Source organism: Myotis yumanensis, unplaced genomic scaffold (assembly GCF_028538775.1).
Source record: "Myotis yumanensis isolate MYYU_CA2020_CCGP unplaced genomic scaffold, mMyoYum1.0.hap1 SCAF_5, whole genome shotgun sequence".
Taxonomy (NCBI): domain Eukaryota; kingdom Metazoa; phylum Chordata; class Mammalia; order Chiroptera; family Vespertilionidae; genus Myotis; species Myotis yumanensis.
In genome coordinates, this window is record NW_027223756.1 from 22,739,841 (window position 1) to 22,758,905 (window position 19,065).

A 19,065-nucleotide genomic window follows, 5' to 3' on the forward strand; every position below is an offset into this window, starting at 1 on the left:
GCAGCATTGCTGTGAGGCCTGCTCCAGGTCAGTCCTTCCTGAAATGTTGCTATATTCTGAGGAAAAAGGAGATTCCAGTGCCCATATTTCCTTAAGTGGTGTCAGGCTTCTGTGGGCTGAGCCAAGGTTTGGGAATGAACAGCTCCTTCTTAAGTGTGCTGAGAATGTGTCCTGCTGTTTCTCTCAAGTCTTTATGAGGCCTACTGTTCCCATGTATGTCCCTTGATCCTGTAAGTTTGTGCAAAGAAAAAAGGGAAAAGTCCAACATATTAAGGTAACTAGGGGAGTAGCAGGTCCTTCGCCTGTAAGAAACTTTCAATTGCAAATAGGAAATTTGTCTCTGTGTCATCTGTTGTAAACATCCCTTTTGGGTTTCTTCTACAGATTTGATAAAATGACCTTTTTCTCATCATTGCTCAAAATTATTTTCATCACTGCCTCGGTATTTCCTCTTTATTCTGGTGAGTACATTTTCTATTCTGGATGAAGCAATTCACACATCTTAGAAAATGCTGGAGACAATATCTATTCTCTAAAAATGGAGCAGATTCTTTCATTGAGTTTGTAATACTTAAACTGGCAAAATGAAAGCAGGCATGTTACAACCCCCCTTTTAAAATTATATCTGTGGGTTATATTTTCTCATTTCCACCTTAGAGAGATGGAGGCAGAGAGCTGGTTTAGAATGAGCAGCAGAACTTAGGTTTTTGTTCATTTATCATTAAAGATATTTACCTAATTATTATTTTGGAGGTCAGATTCCATGTTTGATAAATGCAGATTGTAGGGAGTGAATGATGTCTCCTAGATCAGATAATCCTTAGCAATCTGATTTGTTGTTTGTCAATTCTGAGGCCACTAAAGTCAAAATCTTGTATAAGGTGAGAAATCATTCAAAATTTATGTTTCCTTTACTGCAAGAATGATGATGAATTTGAGTAAAGGAGCTGTAAGGTGTCGAATTGGCCCCTGATATTAGAACTGAATACTATCTCATAAAGTAATAATTTATTCATGTTAGGTGACATTATGCAAGGCATATTAAGTGGAATTAAACAAGGCATTGTCTTCTCTGAATAGGATGTCTCATTTATTAAAAAATGAATAAAAAGAACTATGGTATCTTCATAGGAGAGTTTGATGATTATGGCACCACAACACTTCAAATTATTTTTCACAGATGATAATAATTTGGAATTATATTTCCAGATTTGGATGTATTTTGTGAATTACTATTTTGATATTATCACAAAAGGCTCACTTCAGAACTTGGGGGTCCTGAGTATGCAATTTGTATAGAATTTTCCTACTAAGAGATATAGGTTCTTCCCACCAGAGACTCTGATTTCTTTCCCTTCTTCTTATATTTACATTTTCTTTTGTGTGCTTGTCGCAGAAACTATTTTTGTACCACTAAAACGCAGTCGCAGGGAGGTAAGTTAATACTGATTAATTTGGAAATTAAAAAAGCTTTTAATATTTTTAAGATTTTTAAAAATTTATCTCAGAGAGGAAGGGATAGGGAGAATGATACAGAAACATCAATGATGAGAGAGAATCATTAATAGGCTGCCGTGCATGCCCCATAATAGGGATGCACCCTAGAACCTGGGCATGTGCCCTGATTAGGATTGGAACCGTGATCTCTTGGTTCATAGATTGATGCTCAATCACTGAGCTACACTGGTTGGGAAACTTATAAGTATTTTATATTGTAACAGCAAATTTCACCAGACAGTCCTGCCAGTGTTGTTCTGTGGTTAAACGTTGACCCATAAAACAATAGGCCTCTGGTTCAATTCCTGGTCAGGGCACATTCCCAGGTTGTGGGCTTAATTCCCAGTAGAGGGTCTGCAGGAGACAACTTTTTGATGTCTCTCTTATCATTGGTGTTTCTATCTCTCTAGTCCCACTCACTTGTTCTTTTATAAAAAAAATTCACCAAACAAAATGTGCAACAGGATGATCCTTCAAAAAATTTTGTTTAAACTGTGCCATTATTATGCTAAGTTCAATAAATAAAATCTAGCCAGCCATATAAAATATTTGGCATTTTGAACAAGATAAAATATCCCATTATTTCAAAGATTACATTATTGGGTATCTTTGTTATCTGGGAGAACCTGATAATGGTTACAGTCTATTTAAAGTAGAATTATTTCTCTACAAAAAAAAGAGGATTGCAAAAATTATCCACTGAAAGGTAAATAAAATAATAATGTTCATATATTCATAGAGAATATTATACATAGAGAAGGACCTACATAAAATTACATAGACATTTCAAAGGGCAGTCATGTAACAATACACACCATATTGTTCATTTATGTAAATTACCAATAGTGCCATTACTAAACAAATTTTACATATATTTGAAAATACTAACATATATGAATATACACATATGTGGTGATAATCTGACTGAATCTGATTCTATAGTAGTTAAATCAATGAAAAAGATAGGGAAATTATTAAGATTCCTTTTTACTATATTTGTGATATGAAACAATGGGGAAAATCCGATGCAGGTATGAGTAGAAGTGAGATGAGAGTGGTTACATTATAAAAATACATTCAACCATTTTTTTGCTTTTTAAAAATGATATTGGGTTTGTAAAAATATATCAATAAAATTTTATGACTAAGTAGATTGTGTATTTCCAAACCACAATATAGAATATTTTCATTCCATTTGGCTGCATGGTATCTTGCACTAAGGTTAAAGACATTTTTTTCAAAAAGTTCATTATCTAACAAATTTTATGTTGTTCTTTATGTTTGACAGCCAGGCTGTAATACGTATAATGAGCGATACTATATATGCACCAAAGAAATTGATCCAGTCTGCGCAACGAATAAGAAAACTTACCTCAATGAATGCATTTTCTGCAATGAAATGTTGTAAGAATATAAGGCTAAATATTGGCTCTTCCAAAATAATGAGGAAGCCATCACAAGATGATAGGAAAACCCATGTTTTAGAAAGTCTATGCACAGTACTAGTATATATGGGAAAAAATTGTACTATCTCAGTAAATGCCACAGAATCACACTGGTACCTTTCCCAGGAGTTCTCATTTGCAAAAGCAGATTTGTATTTGACCTCTCAATATATCTGCTGGATATTCTGGAAATGTACAAATCAATTAATTTAACCACTAGGACTTAAGAATGAGTCTATGCACAATATATTGACCTCGGAAGTCCATATGCTAACTGATCATCTTTGTGATGTAGCAACCAAGCTTCAGGGAGTATAACTGAGCAACAAACACTACTTGACTACTGATATTGAAATCCATAACAAGGGGCCATTCCTGCTAGGAAGGGACTCCTCTGAGGGTCAACCTAGTCTCTGAACTCCATGACAGACTGTGAACCTTCCTTAGAGAGCAGGGCATCCCAGCACACTTCCACTCAATCTCCTTTCTTATGTGCTTCACTCCAAAGGAGTCTGCAGTCTAAAGGTTCAGCCAACCTTCATACTTTCCTCTTCATTGTCTCTCATAATTATTTCCTCTTATTCAAGACCCAAAATGACTTCTACTTCCAGAGAACCATCAAAACAATCTCCATTCCTCTCATCTCTCCAGTCTGGGTGGTTTCCAAGACTGAACCAGGACTGACCATGTAGGAAGAGCCAAGTAGCCCCAGTTGAGGGAAGGATGTGTGAAGGTTCTGGGGAGCGTGTGGGTCCCACTTGGTTGTGGAGGTGGAGCACAGCTTCTCCACATCATGCTGCTCATTTACAAGCACTTACTGCAATATCCAGGTAATTTTAAATGCTGTTTATAATAATGTCTACTTCTTTCTCTTTTTCTTTACAGATCAAATGATAGATCATTTCGATTTAAGCATTATGGGGAATGCAACTGACTGAGCTACACACGCCTACGGTTTTATGGCAATCCTATTTTCCAGTGAATTCTACAGCCAATCAGTCTTTTCAATCAGGGTGTAAAATTCCTAGGTGACCGGAAAAAGCCTTCTATGCTATACAAGATGGAATATAGAGTGCTGACAATTGTCTCTCAACACTAAGAACTTTTGATTGATTTTCATTCTCTGTTCAATTATTAAATAGCAGTTGAAAAACTACCTTAATCGTGTGTTTGATAATATAAAACCGAATGAAATTTACAATCATAAATATTTCAATCAATACAATGTTAAATAATGTTATCTTTATTAAAAATATGACCTTTTGTTGATTAATGGATTAAAGCACATGATTACTTTTGGTAACTACTTTCAAAGGTAAAAATAAATCATTATCTGGTGTTCATTAAAATTATACTTAGGATCCTCTTTATCAGAAAGAGTCAAAGCCTCTAGAAGAGGGATCTAGGACTTGAATTCTAACAAGTACCCAGGGTCAATCTTACAATCACGAATATTAGGCTACATGGATTTGTATTCTATTTTTTTTTTAAATATATTCCATTGATTTCCTACAGAGAGGAAGGGAGAGAGATAGAGAGTTAGAAACATCGATGAGAGAGGACCATCGATCAGCTGCCTCCTGCACATCCCCCAGTGGGGATGTGCCCGCAACCCAGGTACATGCCCTTGACCGGAATCGAACCTGGGACCTTTCAGTCCGCAAGCTGACGCTCTATCCACTGAGCCAAACCGGTTTCGGCTGGATTTGTATTCTAAAACATATGCCTTATCTAAAATTTAATGAACTGCAAAATCTATTCAAATATATTGTATGATTTCTGAGCCTTGGGGGAAAATTACATAACTTTCTTTGTCATTCACAAATCAATCAAGACAAAGGTTTTTAGTGTACTTGATATAATCTAGATCTAAGGGCCTTACTAGATAGTAAAGGCATTGAACGGATTCGTTCAATGTTGGGGTCCCTCGACCTGGCGTGTGCCCTCCTTTATTCGAGGACCCCTCCGGGGATGTCGACAGTCCGACATCTCTTGAGGAATGTCATAGTGTGCAAGGCGGCAGGCGGCCAGTGAGGAGCCTGAGCCCAGGCCAGGCACCATGCTGCTCCTGCTCATTCTAGCTCTGCTGCACCTGCCTCCCTCACTCTCAGTAGTGCTGCTGTGGAGGCAGGAGAGGCTCACGCTACCACAGTTGCACTTGCCAGCCATGAGTCAGGTGTCTGGCACCTGTCAGTCAGCTGAGTGGCACTCCCACTGTGGGAGCACACTGGCCACCAGGGGGGCAGCTCCTGCATTGAGCATCTGCACCCTGGTGGTCAGTGCGCATCATAGCGAATAGTCAACTAGTTGTTCAGCTGTTTGGTCATTTGGTCGCGTAGGCTTTTATAAATATAGATATGACTTGCAAAAGTTTTCCCTGATTTTCAGATTGTCTTTTTTACTTTATTGATGTGCCCTTTGCTGAAATTTTTAATGAATTCCAACTTATCTATATTTTTCCTTTGTTTCATGTACCTTTGTTGTTCAGTAAAAGAAACTGCTGTGTAATCCAATCTGAAAAAGATCTGCACCAAGGTTTTCCTCTAAGAGTTTCATGACATTAGTACTGGCATTTAGAGCTTTGATAGATTTTGAGTTAATTTTTGCATGTGGTGAGAATTATGGCTACAAAGTTATATATTTTGCAGGTGGCTATCCAGTTGTCATACCATCATTTGTTGAGAAGAATATTTTTTACCCATTAATTTATTATTTAATTTTCTTAGAACTCTTGTCAAAAATCAATTGATACATTACAACTGTATATTGGTGAGAGAATAGACAAATGATGTGTGGAACAGAAGGAAGAATCTAGAAATAGATTAACATAAATACAGCAAACTGATCTTTGAGGAAAGAGGAAAGGCAATACAATGGAGCAAGGATAGTTTTCTCAACAAATGGTGTTGGAATAACTGGACATCTGCATGCAGAACACCTGGACACAGACCTTACACCCTTCACAAAAGAGCTCAAAAAAGATTGTAGACCAAAATGTAAAGTGCAAAACTATAAAACTCCTAGAAGAGAATATAGGAGAAAACCTAGCTGACCTTGGGTGGTAATGGCTTTTTAGATACAAAACTAAAGGCTTGGTCCACAAAAGAAACAATTGATAAACTGGAATTCATTAACATTTAAACTTCTTCTCTGTGAAAGACAAAATCAAGAGAATGAAAAGAGAAGGCGTGGACTGGGAGAAATGTTTCAAAAAAACCCACATCTGATTAAGGACTGTTATCCATTATGTACAAAGAACTCTTAAAACTCAAAAATAAGAAAAAAAAGTAACCCGATTAAAAAAAAATGGGCCCAAGACTTTAACAGACAACTCATCAAATATGCATAGATGGCAAATGAGAATATGCAAACATGCTCCACATATATGTCATCAGAGAAATTAAATTTAAAAAATGAGATGCTACTACAACACTAATGCAAGGGGTAAATCCTGGAACACTGACACCACCAAATGCTGATGAGGATGTAGAGCAACAAGAACTCATACATTGCTGTTGGGAATCTGAAATGGTTCAGCCACTTTGGAAGGCAATTTGGCAGTTTCTCTTTTTTGGTAGTTTTATTTTTCAAATATATATATAGTGGATAGTATTACTGAGACCCCCCTTTACCCTCCTTTACCCCTCTCTGCCCAGCCCCTACCCCACAACTAAGTATACTCTTAACATACAATTGAGTGATCATGTTCCTTGATATTTTACCCAAAGAGTTGAGAATTTATGTACCCACAAAAAATCTTTATTAATGTAGTAGCTTTATTCCCTATTGCCAAAAATTGGAAACAAAGATCACCTTTAGTACATGAATACATAAACAAATCTGAATACATTTGGATAATGGGATATTATTCAGTGATAAAAAGTAATGAGCTATGAACCCATGAAAAGATATGGAGAAACCCTAAATGCATATTACTAAGTGAAAAAAAAGCCAATTTGAAAATGTTATACACTGTATGGTTCCAACTGTATGACAGTCTATAACAGATAAAACTATGGAGATAAAAATATCAGTGCTTTTAGGAGGAATGGGGAGAGACATGAATAGGAACAGCACAGTACTTTTAGGGGAATAAATGAATATACCCTATCTGATATTTATAATGATTGAAGGAGTTCATTAAACTTTTGTTCATACCCATGGAATGTACAACACCAAGAGTGAGCCCTAAGGTAAACCATAAACTATGGCTGATTTTGCTGTTTCCTTGGTAAGAAAATAAAGTACCATTCTGGTGAGTGATGTTTGTAATGCAGAAAACAGTAAATGCACTGAGCAGGAAAATCTCTGCATTTCTTTCTCACTTTTGTATTTTAAGTCTTAAAAGTCAATTGAGCATATATGTATGAATTTATTTTGTCTATATTTTATTCCGTTGTTATATATATATATATATATATCTTTATGCCAATAACATACTATTTTTTATCACTATAGCTTTGTCGTCTGTGTTAAAATCTGAATATGGTCTATTTCAAATTTGCTCTTTTTTTTTTTAGATTATTTTGCCTCCACTGGGTTCCTTGCGTTTACAGATGTGTAGTATCTCCATTTCAACTTTTGGAAATATACCTAGAAATTAAATTGCTGATAATTCTATTTTAAATTTTTTATTACTAGCATTCTGTACTAGTTTGCACTCCTATAAACAGTCCTCAAGGGTTCCAATTGCTCCACTTCCTTACACTTATTATTTTGTGTTTTTTTTTAAATAGCAGTAATATTAATCCACCTTACACACACACACACAAACACACCCTAGAGGCCGGGTGCATGAAAATTGTGCACTGGGGGTGTGGTCTCTCAGCCCAGCCTGGGCCCTCTCACAGTATAGGACCCTTCAGGGGATGTCTGCTTGCCTGCTTAGGCTCCCCGTGCTTGCCAGCCTTGAGCCAAGCTATATGCCCCCTGGTGGTCAGTGCACATCATAGTGACTGCTTGTTCCATGCTTTGGTCAATTTGCATATTAGAGTTTTATTATATATGATACACATACTCACACACACACTCTTGTTATAATCTCTTACAAGCTGATAATTTCAACTGCATATAAAAACAAATTGATTGCAGCTCTCCTCCCTTAGTTTATGTTAATAATGTCAGAAACTCTATCTTTTTATATTGCCTACCAATTTACACTAATAAAAGACAAACATACAAATTGACCATACTTTTGCTATGCCTTAAGCCATGCCCACCAGCCAATCAGAGTGACTATATGCAAATTAACCCAACCAAGATAGCAGCTGGCAGCCAAGGAGCTGTAGCAAGCAGGAGGACTGGTTGCCCCAATAATGAAGGAAGCCAACTTCCTGACTGCAGCGGCTGGCTCTAACCTCCACTCAAAGCAATAAAGTTTCAATTATAGATGATAAATAAACCCCAGATACCTGCTTTCAGCCAGCCATGGCCACGGGGCTGGAGCCTTGAGTTGCCCCTGGTGATGGAGGAAGCCAAGCCCTGGCTGGCTCTGAGCTCCACTCCAGGCTACAAAGTCTCAATTATAGAAGGTAAATAAATCCCAGGAAAAAAAGAAAAAAAGGAGAGGCTGGGCTTCTGTTGCTGGGGAGGCTTGGCCAGCCTGAAAAAGTCCCTCAGCCCCTCACCCAGGCTGGCCAGGCACCCCAGTGGGGACCCCCACCCTGAAGGGGTGTGATCAGCTGCAAACAGCTATCAGCCCCTCACCCAGGCTGGCCAGCCACCCCAGTGGCACCCCAGTGGGGACCCCCACCCTTGAGGGCAAACCAGCCGGCTCCCAACCTTGCATCGGGCCTCTATCCTATATAATAAAAGGGTAATATGAAAACTGACTCTAACAGCAGAAAGACTGGGAACAACTGGTCACTATGACACACACTGACCACCAGGGGGCAGACGCTGCTCCCCGGTGGTCAGTGCGCTCCCACAGGGGGAGCTCTGCTCAGCCACAAGCCAGGCTGACGGCTGCCAGTACAGTGGTGGTGGTGGGAGCCTCTCCCGCCTCCTCAGCAGCGCTAAGGATGTCCAACTGCAGCTTAGGCCTACTCCCCGCTGGCAAGTGGACACCCCCCGAGGGTTCTCAGGCTGCCAGAGGGATGTCTGATTGCCAGCAGGTGGTCAGCCCCGAGGGGTCCTGGACTGCAAGAGGGCACAGGCCAGGCTGTGGGACGTCCCTGCCCCAAGTGCACAAATTTTTGTGCACCGGGCCCCTAGTTAATATATATAGTATGGACTCAAAAGTAGGTGATAACCACTGTGTTTTGCATAGTCACAAGTGCATACTTACTTTTGTCCCACCCTGTATTGAACATTAGGTTTTATGCTCTGGTCTTTTAAATCCTATAAAGGAATAAAAAGTGGATTTTTAAAAATTACAATAAAGTAAGATCTTATACCAGTAATTGTCCATGTGTTGACCTTTATTGGAGACTTTTATATTTCAATATCACTTTGATTTATTTTCTATTGTCCTTTTTACTTCAAATTGAAGGATTCCTTTGTCATTGCTTGTTGGGTTGATCTAATGATAATGAATATCAGCTTTGGCTTATCTGGAAATGTCTTAATGTTCCCCTCTTTTCTGAAGGACATTTTGTACCATAGGATTTAAGGCATTGATTGTCCAACCTGGTTTCAGTGTCATTCCCCAGATTTTGCTCTTGCCTGCTCCAAAAAATAATTCTGGAGATCTTATGAACAGGGTAGTGATTCTAGCCAACAATACTATATTATAAACTTAAAATTGCTGACAGACCAGATCTTAGTTGTTCTCACTACAATAACAAATTTAAGTGATGAGTTTGAGGTACGAGCTAAACTACAGTGATAATCATATTGCAATGTAGAAACACAGCAAATTAAGATGTTGTAAATCCTAATCTTACACAATGTTCAATGACAATTATATCCCAATAAAAAATCCACATCCTGTTCTCTAGACAAACTTCCCCAACCTAGCTGCACATATGGCTCAACTGGTAGCTTTTAGTGTTCCAATGCCCAGGACTCATCTACAATTTTGATTGCAGGATAATACATTCATAGCCATTAAAAGTTTCAAGTCTAATATGCCTGTAGTTTTTAAAAATTATAATAACTTAGTTTTGGAAGCAGTCCAATTGTCCACCGACACTAATAAAAGAGAAAGATGCAAATTGACTGTACCTTTGTGATGCCCACCGGCCAATCAGGGAGTGAGTATGCAAATTAACCCAACAAATATGGCAGGTTAATTTGCATACATAGGCACTTAGAGGCCGGGGGTGGGGCAGGATGCAGGCATTCTGCACCGCCCCAGACACTCTGGGCCTCTGGGCAGTGTGGCAAGTTGGAAAAGGGGCTCTGGGCCGAAATAAAGGCAGAAAGGTGGCTCTGGACTGCAGCAAAGGCAGAAAGGCAGCTCAGGCCTGAGAAAAGGTGGTGCCAGCAGCCAGGGGAAGGAAGGCCCATTCTTGCACGAATCTTTGTGCATCCGGCCTCTAGTTAGTAGATGAATAGATAAAAAAGCTGTGGGGCATTTACAGAACGGTATACTATGCAGCTATAAAAACAAGAGATCTCTTATCCTTTGGGACAGCATGGATGGACCTGGAAAATATTATTGTAAGTGAAATAAGCCAATCTGAGAAAGACAAATATCACATGATCTCACTTATTTATGGAATGTAATTAACAAAATGAACTGATGAATGGAGTAAATACAGAGACATAAAAGAAGAATGGAACAGAATTCAGAATCTCAGAAGGAAGGAGGGGAGGGTGGGAGGATATCAACCAAAGAATTTGTGTGTGTGTGTGTGTGTGTGTGTGTGTGTGTGTGTATCCCAAGGATACAGACAATAGTGTGGTGAAGGCCTGGGGGTGGATGTGTTGCACTGGAGGAAATCAATGTGGGAAAAAGGGGTACATTATAATACTTTCAATGATAAAGATTTTTTATAAAAAGGGCACTAGGGCAGCATCTGCCTTACTAGGGTGTTATTCTAAAAATATCCACAAGAGGCACTTTTGCCGCACCTCCTTCATGGTGAGAGCCGTCTATATCTCTCAATAGCCTTAAAAAATTCTTATTTTTATTCTTTAAAGTATTACAAATAGTAGAGCATAAGAATCCTTTTTCCCCTATGGACCTCCACAGGGTCTCCCCATTGCATCACGTGCCTTCAACCCCCTAGTGTCTGTGTCCATTGGTTATGCTTTTATGCATGCGTACAAGTCCTTTGGTCGATCTTTTACACCCCATTCCCCCAATGCTAGAAATAACACCAACTTACACCATACACAAAAATAAACTCAAATTGATAAAGGACTTAAAAGATGAGAAACCATAAAAATCTTAGAAGAAGCCATAGGCAGCAAAATAGCAGACATATGTTGTAGAGATATCTTTACTCATAAAGCTTCTAGGGCAATGGAAACTAAGGAGAAAATAAACAAATGGGACTACATCAAAATAAAAAGCTTCTGCACTGCAAAAGAAACCATCAATGGAACAATAAGAAGGCCACTCCAAGGGAGAACGTATTTGCCAATGTTATCTCCATAGGCTATTCTTTTAACTCCTTGCAGGAATCATAGCCCTCTTGGACTGTCAATTGAGTTTTGTTTTCAGACTCCTAGAATTCACTACTAGGTTGCTGCTTTCAGAATATACACAAGAGGGAGTTATTGCAATACCTGCCTGTAAGGGCAAGAGCCATCTAGGACTGCCAATTGGGTTTTCTTTTCAAAATATGAGTGGAATCTCACATCTCATTTGTTATTCCCATGTCAGCAGCATTTAGTATGGCTTATTACTCCTTTATTTCCTTTTCTTTTTTTTCAGAATCAGCAGAATATAATCAAATTCAATGAATTAAGGAATGAAGGAAGGAGTAATAGTAGCAGCTAATACTCACTGAATACTTCCTAAGTACTCCTTTCTTTCTTGATACACTTTTAAAAAGTTGGCTCCAATGATATCAAGCTCTTTTGTCCTTTCTCCTTTATCATTTCTTCTTCCTTATGGGTTTGCTTTATTGATTTCATTTGTTATTTTGGTGCTGGTACTAAATGTACAGTCCTCTTCCCTTTTCTATTTCCCTAAGTGATCTTATCCTTTCTCATGAATTTTAATTGCATTCTACATCAATGATAACAAATTTGTATCTCTAATCCTTGTTTCTGAATTCCAGATTCTTGATGATCTCCACTCCCACATAGTACTTTCATGTCCTGCTCAAATCCTTTTGGGCTCTAACTCTCAATTCAGGGGCTCAACTTTCTACTGCCAGTATCTGCAACTCTTTGCTGCTAAAGGACTTTTTTTGAATACTGTGCCCATATACACAGTGTCAGAGTACCAGAAAGTCAACACATCTTGTGCTCACCTCTTACTCATTGACTTATGAGGGTTGGTATATAATTATGCCAGCTCCCTGCATTTAGAGTAGGATAAATCTGACCTTTATGATACACTACCTTCAGAGTCTCACTAAGGAGTGAACTCCACTTAACCACAGTGGTAACTAACCTGCTAGAAAACACACTCTTCATTTACTCCCTTTATTTTCCTGTCTCCTGTCCCCAATATCCTACTGATGTGTCCTGTTTTGTCTCCTGAATCAACACATTTGTTTTCTAATATTTACCACAAAGTCTACTTATGGGGGAACTCAGACAAAGATAGATATTTGCGATATTTCAGGATATTGAGATAATATTGATATATCTCAAAATTAACATGTAAAGAACAAATTTTTTATTCTCTCAGATCCCAACTGGCAGGGTAGAGAAAGGGTAAATTAGTACACACGTCTCCATTTCCGAACTTCCTTAGAAGGTGGACACATTATTTTAGATGAAGGAAACTCAGCCCTTGAGCATCACAAAAGGCCCTCACTCCCTCACAGGAGATGCCTCAGTAGCATGCATGTGAGTGACAGACTGAGCACAGCTATTGGCAAATGGCTTGTGATATTGATCCAAACTATAAAGTCTTTTTTCTCTAAAGTAAATGACATGGAAACTTTTAGTGATGACAAGAAAAATTTCTGTGTCTGAGCCAAGCCTGCAGGCACCTATAAACATATCTCTTAACAATTCTTATTCCTAACCACAATTAGCAGACATTTGGTCCATGGAGACATTTGTTTCACACCAAAAAGTCTTTGAAATTTGATCCTGTCAAAAACATAAACACTTGCCCTGACCAGTGCACCTCAAGGTCACTGCTTTGATTCCCAGTCAGAGCACATACCCATTTTATGGGTTGATGTTCCCCTCCTTCCCTCCCTCCCTCCCTCCCTCACTCCCTTCCTCCCTCCTCCCTCCCTTCCTTCCTCTCTCTGTCCTTTCTTTCTCTCTCTCTGTCTTTCCCTCTCGCTCAATAAAAACACATTACAAAAACTACATTACAACCAAAGAAGTTATTCTCGCATTCAAATAGCCCATAGTGTTTAGTTTAGTTATACTCTGGGTTATAGTATTAAAATATAAAAATGATATCAGATTGTATTGGTCCAATGATTATGTTTTGCTCTCCTGGCAATAATAACCCTTCTTACCTTCGTAGCCTGGCTGGCAATGACACATGAGGCAGGTAGATAGGTCAGGGCTCAGATCGTGCAGAAGAGTAGGATTTATATTAACTATGGATCAAATGTCTCCATAGATGTTAAGGACAGAACACAATATGAACGATCTTTTGGCATGGACCAAATATCTCATTGCTCATTTTAGACAGGACAAAATGTGCTACAAGACTAATGACCATGTATGTCAACACTGGACACTGAATATTTGAGGTGATAGCTCAGAGATAAGGAAAAATCTAAAATCATGGCAGATATACCCCAAGATCCAGATATAACATTACTTTGTGCTTATTCAATTTGTTCCTAGAATTATTAATCTCTTCTAAAGCAAATAATTTAGAATGTTTTATAAAAGACCTGTGTTAGTGAAAAATGTCACCCCTGAAGTATGGCCACAATTTCACCTATGGGTAGGAAACATCTAACTCTGAAGGCACAAGCATTTAATCTTACCTTTCATTTAGAAGACCTTGGAAATCAGCATGTTCCTTATTTATTTAAGAATCACAAGAGGTCACACTAACAATTCTGACTCCTAGACTTCTCCAGTTTAACTGCTGATTCAGTGGGGCTAAGAAGAGGACCAGGGAATTGTACCAACTGTCTATTCTTTCCCCTGCCTCTGTCTTATTTTCTCAGGACGCATGAGGTATTTAGAAGGCAGTTATTTGATCACTCATTTTTTCTCCTGGTACCAATAAGCTAACATTTTAGATAGGTGACATTTGTCTAAATCAAATAGGTTAGTCTTATCACACCTTCGTTCTCTCAATGAATTCCCAGGATTTCTAGATATTGATACAGAACTCAACTACAAGGAGATATTCTAATAAATTCATTATTACTCTCATAGATTGTTCTGCTGTCCAAATCACAGTAAGGTTTTTTAAATTACTTGAAGAATCACTTTATTACAAAAGAATATTATTTAGTAAAATTTGATATTACACTCCTCAAATAGTTTAATATGGTTGACAAAACCCCCAGAAAGTTTTCAGAGGCACTCACTTTTATAACCAGTCACCAATTAGCTATAAAGAGCTTGAAGATTTCATCACTAGTTTAAACTTACAGAATTGTTCTGTTGGTTATGTGAGGCTGCATCAAGTTAAAAGTGTTCAGCACAGCAAAAGAAACAACCAACAAATGAAAAGACAACATACAAAATGGAAGCAATTTTTGTAAACCATGTATCTCATAACAACTGAAATATACACAAAACTAATATGCCGAAATAACAATAAAAATTGCAATTAAAAATTGGCAGGTGTGGTTCAGTGGTTGAGCATCAACCCATGAGCAAGGAGGTCTCGGTTCGATTCCCAGTTGGGTTACATGCCTGGGTTGTGGGCTTGATCCCCAGTAGGGCCTTGCAGGAGACAGCAGATCAATGACTCTCATCAGTGATGTTCCCATCTCTCACTCTCTCACTCTCCCTCTCCCTTCTTCTCTCTGAAATACATTTTAAACAATGGGCAAGGGATCTGTACAGACAATTTCTGAAGAGCACATGCAAATGGCTAATAGGTACATGGAAATGGACTGGAAAATCTTCAGGGAAATGCCAATCAAAGCCACAATGAGATATCACCACACACCTGTTAGAATGGCTATCATCAAGATGACAAGTGTTGACAAGGAAGTGAAGAAAAGGAAACCTTGTACACCGTGGGTGGGAATGTAAGTTGGTATAAATAAGATGGACAACAGAATGGAGGTTCTTCAAAAATTTAAAAATAGAACTGCCATCTATCACAGAAAAATCCCATTTCTTGTTGAATATAATGGAAATGATATAAGTTATGTCCTACATATAAATGGATAAAGATGTTACATACACAATAGTATGTTATTCAACCATGAGAAAGAAGAAAATCCTTCCATTTGTTGAAAACACAACTGGTCTTTGAGAGCATTATGTCAAGTGAGCAATGTCAGACAGAAAACAAATACTGTATAATAATATCACACACATGGAACCTTAAAAAGCTTACTACATAGAAACAGAGTAGAATGGTGGTTATGAGAGCCTGAGGACTCGGGAAAATAAGGATATGTTGATCAAAGGGTACAAAGTTGGAGTTAAAATTTGAATAAGTTCTGCAGACATGCAAAGCATTGTGATTATTGTTAACAATACATCAAAGTTCCTAAGAGACTAGATCTTAAATGTTCTCACCAGAAAAAAGAAATGATTATGTGACGTGGTAGGGGTTCATCTAGCGCTATGGTGTTAATCTTAGTGCATTGTACCATGTGGTCTCAATTTCACTCCTGAGCTTTCTTTTTCTCCTGATCTTATTATTTCCACGTTGTACTCAAGCCTAAGTTCAAAGCTGGCTGCCTAATATTCATCTGGGAGCTTTGTAAATAGTCCTAGTGGTGAAATGGTACTATAGCTTTATGAGATGTCCCCTTGAGGGAAATTGGTTAAGAGGAACATGATAACTCTCTGTACTATTACTTACAGCTTTATGAGACTCTCCATTTTTCTCAAAATAAAAAGTTTAATAAACAAAATCTCCAATAGAGTCTAATGTGCTCCTAGTGTTGCAAAATACTAATGGCCTATATATGAGTGTAATTACAGTTTCCAAAATTTATTCTTCTCTTTCTTGCTTTGATTCTCCTTCCTTTCCAACACAATAACTTGAAAAGCTTTCACTTCTCTCCTCCATTTTAGGGTTTTAAAGCACTGTTTATTACTTTATACTCACCCGGTACTTCTGAGAATATCAGAAAATTATCCCAAACCTCCTGCTGAGGGAAGACTTTTTGAGAAATATTTGAGTGGCATCTCTCACAAGCTGTTTTAAAGAATACCTCTGCCTTATGTTATTATGAGCCATCTATTTTAATTCCATCAAGCTCATCAACAGCCAGTAAAGAAGACTCCTCAGCTGAGTGAAGACGGTTGAAAAGAAAAGGGAACAAAGTAAGCAGGGTCTCTAGAGCTGAAGGCCTCAGGCTCCACTGCCTCCTGTTTCAGGGAGGTTGGGTGGGGAATCTATGGGCTGGCCATGGTGTGCAGCATTGCTGTGAGGCCTGCTCTAGGTTAGTCCTTTCTGAAATGTTTCTATATTCTGAGGAAAAGGGAGGCTCTAGTGCACATATTTCCTAAAGTGGTGTCAGGCTTCTGTGGGCTGAGCCAAGGTTTGGGAATGAACACCTCCCTCTTAAGTGTGCTGAGAATGTGTCCTGCTGTTTCTCTCAAGTATTTATGAGGCCTCCTGTTCACAGGTATAACTCCTTGATCCTGTGAACTTGTGCAAAAAAAAAAAAAAGGGGAAAGTCCAATATATTTAGGAATCTAGGGGAGTAGCATGTCCTTTGCCTTTAAGAAACTTTCACTTATAAATAGGAAATTTGTCTCTGTGTCAGGTAATGTAAACATTCCTTTTGGGTTTTTTCTTCAGACTTGATAAATTGTCTTTCTTCTCATCAAGTATCAAAATTATTTCATCGCTGCCATGGCATTTTCTCTTTACTCTGGTGAGTACATTTCAATTCTGGATGAAGCTATTTCTATATCTTAGAAAGTGCAGGAGACGACTTCTGTTATCTTGAAATGGAGCATCTTCTTTTATGTAATATTTTAACTAGCAAAATGAAAGGGGGCAAGTTAAAGAGCCCTTTTAAGGAATTACGTCTGTGGATTGCTTTTTCTCTTTTCCCACCTTAGAGGAATGGAAGCAGAGAGGTGGGTTAGAATGACTAGAACTTAGCTATTTGTTCATTCATGACTAAAATTATTTACCTAATTATTATTATTATTTTTTGGAGGTCAGATTCTATGTTTGCTAAATGCCGAATGTAGGGAGTAATGACGTTTCCTAGATCTGACATTCCTTGGCAATCTGATTTGTTGTGTGCCAGTTCTGAGGCAGTTAAAGTAAAAACTGTGAGGGGAGAACTCAATCACCCCTCACTTGGAAATTTATCTTTCTTTAGTGCAAGGAGACTGAAAAATTTGAGTAAAGCAGTTGTAATATGTTGAAGAGACCATGGATATTAGAACTAACTACTATTACCTTAAGTCGTAATTAATTTCTTCAAGTTAGGTGACTTTATGCAAGGCATATTAGAGACATTAAACAAGGCATTGTCTTCTCTGACTAGAATGTCTAATTTATTAAAAAATGAATTGAAAGAAACATGGTATCTTCACAAGAGATTGGTGATTGCTGCATAACACTTAAATGTATTTTTCACATATAAGAATAATTAAGAATTACATTTTCAGATTAGGAGTTACTTTGTGAGCTGACTGTTTAGATACTACCACAAAAGGCTCATCTAAAAACTTGGAGGTACTCAGTAGGCAATATGTGTAGTATTTTGCCATTAAAAGTTATAGGTTCTTCCCACAGAGACTCTGATTGTTTTCCTATTCTTTTTATTTTTACATTTTCTTTTGTGTGCTGGTTGCAGGAAATTCTCTTGCACGTGCAAGACGTGTGTGCAAACCGGTAAGTTTAATTTTGATTAATTTTAATATTGAAAAAGGTGAACTTTTAATTGTTCCATATTGTAGGTTTTAATAGGAAATTTCATCAAACAGCCCTGCCAGTTTTGCTCAGTGGTTAAGCTTCCACCCATTAACCAAGAGGTCCCTGGTTCACTTCCTGGTCAGGGCACATGCCCAGGTTTGGGCTAAATACCCAGTAGGGGTATGTAGAAGGCAGCCAATGGATGTCTCTCTCTCATTGATATTCCTATCGATCTATGCACACTCCCTACCACTATTTAAAAAAAATACCAAACAAAATGTGCAAAAGAGTGATCCTTCAAAAATTTTTAAAACTGTGCCATCATTATGCTAGATTAAATGAAATTAAGGCAGCCATAAAGAACTATTTTGTATTTTGGACAAGATGAAAATATACCATTATTTCAAAGATTCCATTATTGGGTATCCTTATTGTTTGCAAGCATCTAATAAAGTTTACAGTGCATTTAAAGTAGAATTGTGGTCCTAGCTGGTTTGGCTCAGTAGACAGTGTGTTGACCTGAGGACTAAAGGGTCCCAGGTTTGATTCCAGTCAAAGGCACATGCCTGGGCTGTGGGGCTCCTTCGCCAGTGGGGAGCATGCAGGAGGCAGCCAACCAATGATTCTCTCTCATCACTGATGTTTCTATCTCTCTCTCCCTCTCCCTTCCTATCTGGAATCAATAAAAATATTTTTTTTTAAAAAGGAATTCTGCCTCAAGACTGAACCATAGAAATCTTACTTGAATTTCCAGCCTGCCCTGTGCAGTGTCCACAACTGCATTAGCTATTAGTTAAAATCTCTTTCTCTCCTTTAACAAATAAAGAACTGAAATATAAAAAAAAATAAAGTAGAATTGTGTAGCCTAGCAAAACAAGAGGATTACAAATATTATCTACTTAAAGGTGGATAGATTAATAATTTTCATATATTCACAGAGCAGAATATTATATAGAGGGAAGAAAAATTTAAATAACTAAAGTTTACAAAGACATTTAAAAGCTGCTATATTAGAATATATGCCATCTTGTTTATTTAGGTAAATTACCAAAACTGCCA

General features: G+C 38.0%; 1 long non-coding RNA gene across 1 annotated transcript; it reads left to right on the forward strand.

Moving 5' to 3' along the window:
• Positions 1-374: 374 nt before the first annotated feature.
• Positions 375-2,873, forward strand: LOC139011621 (uncharacterized). Its single transcript, XR_011471610.1, has 3 exons — positions 375-461; positions 1,397-1,434; positions 2,786-2,873. It is a non-coding gene; the product is annotated as an uncharacterized lncRNA (long non-coding RNA).
• The last annotated feature ends 16,192 nt before the right edge of the window (positions 2,874-19,065 follow it).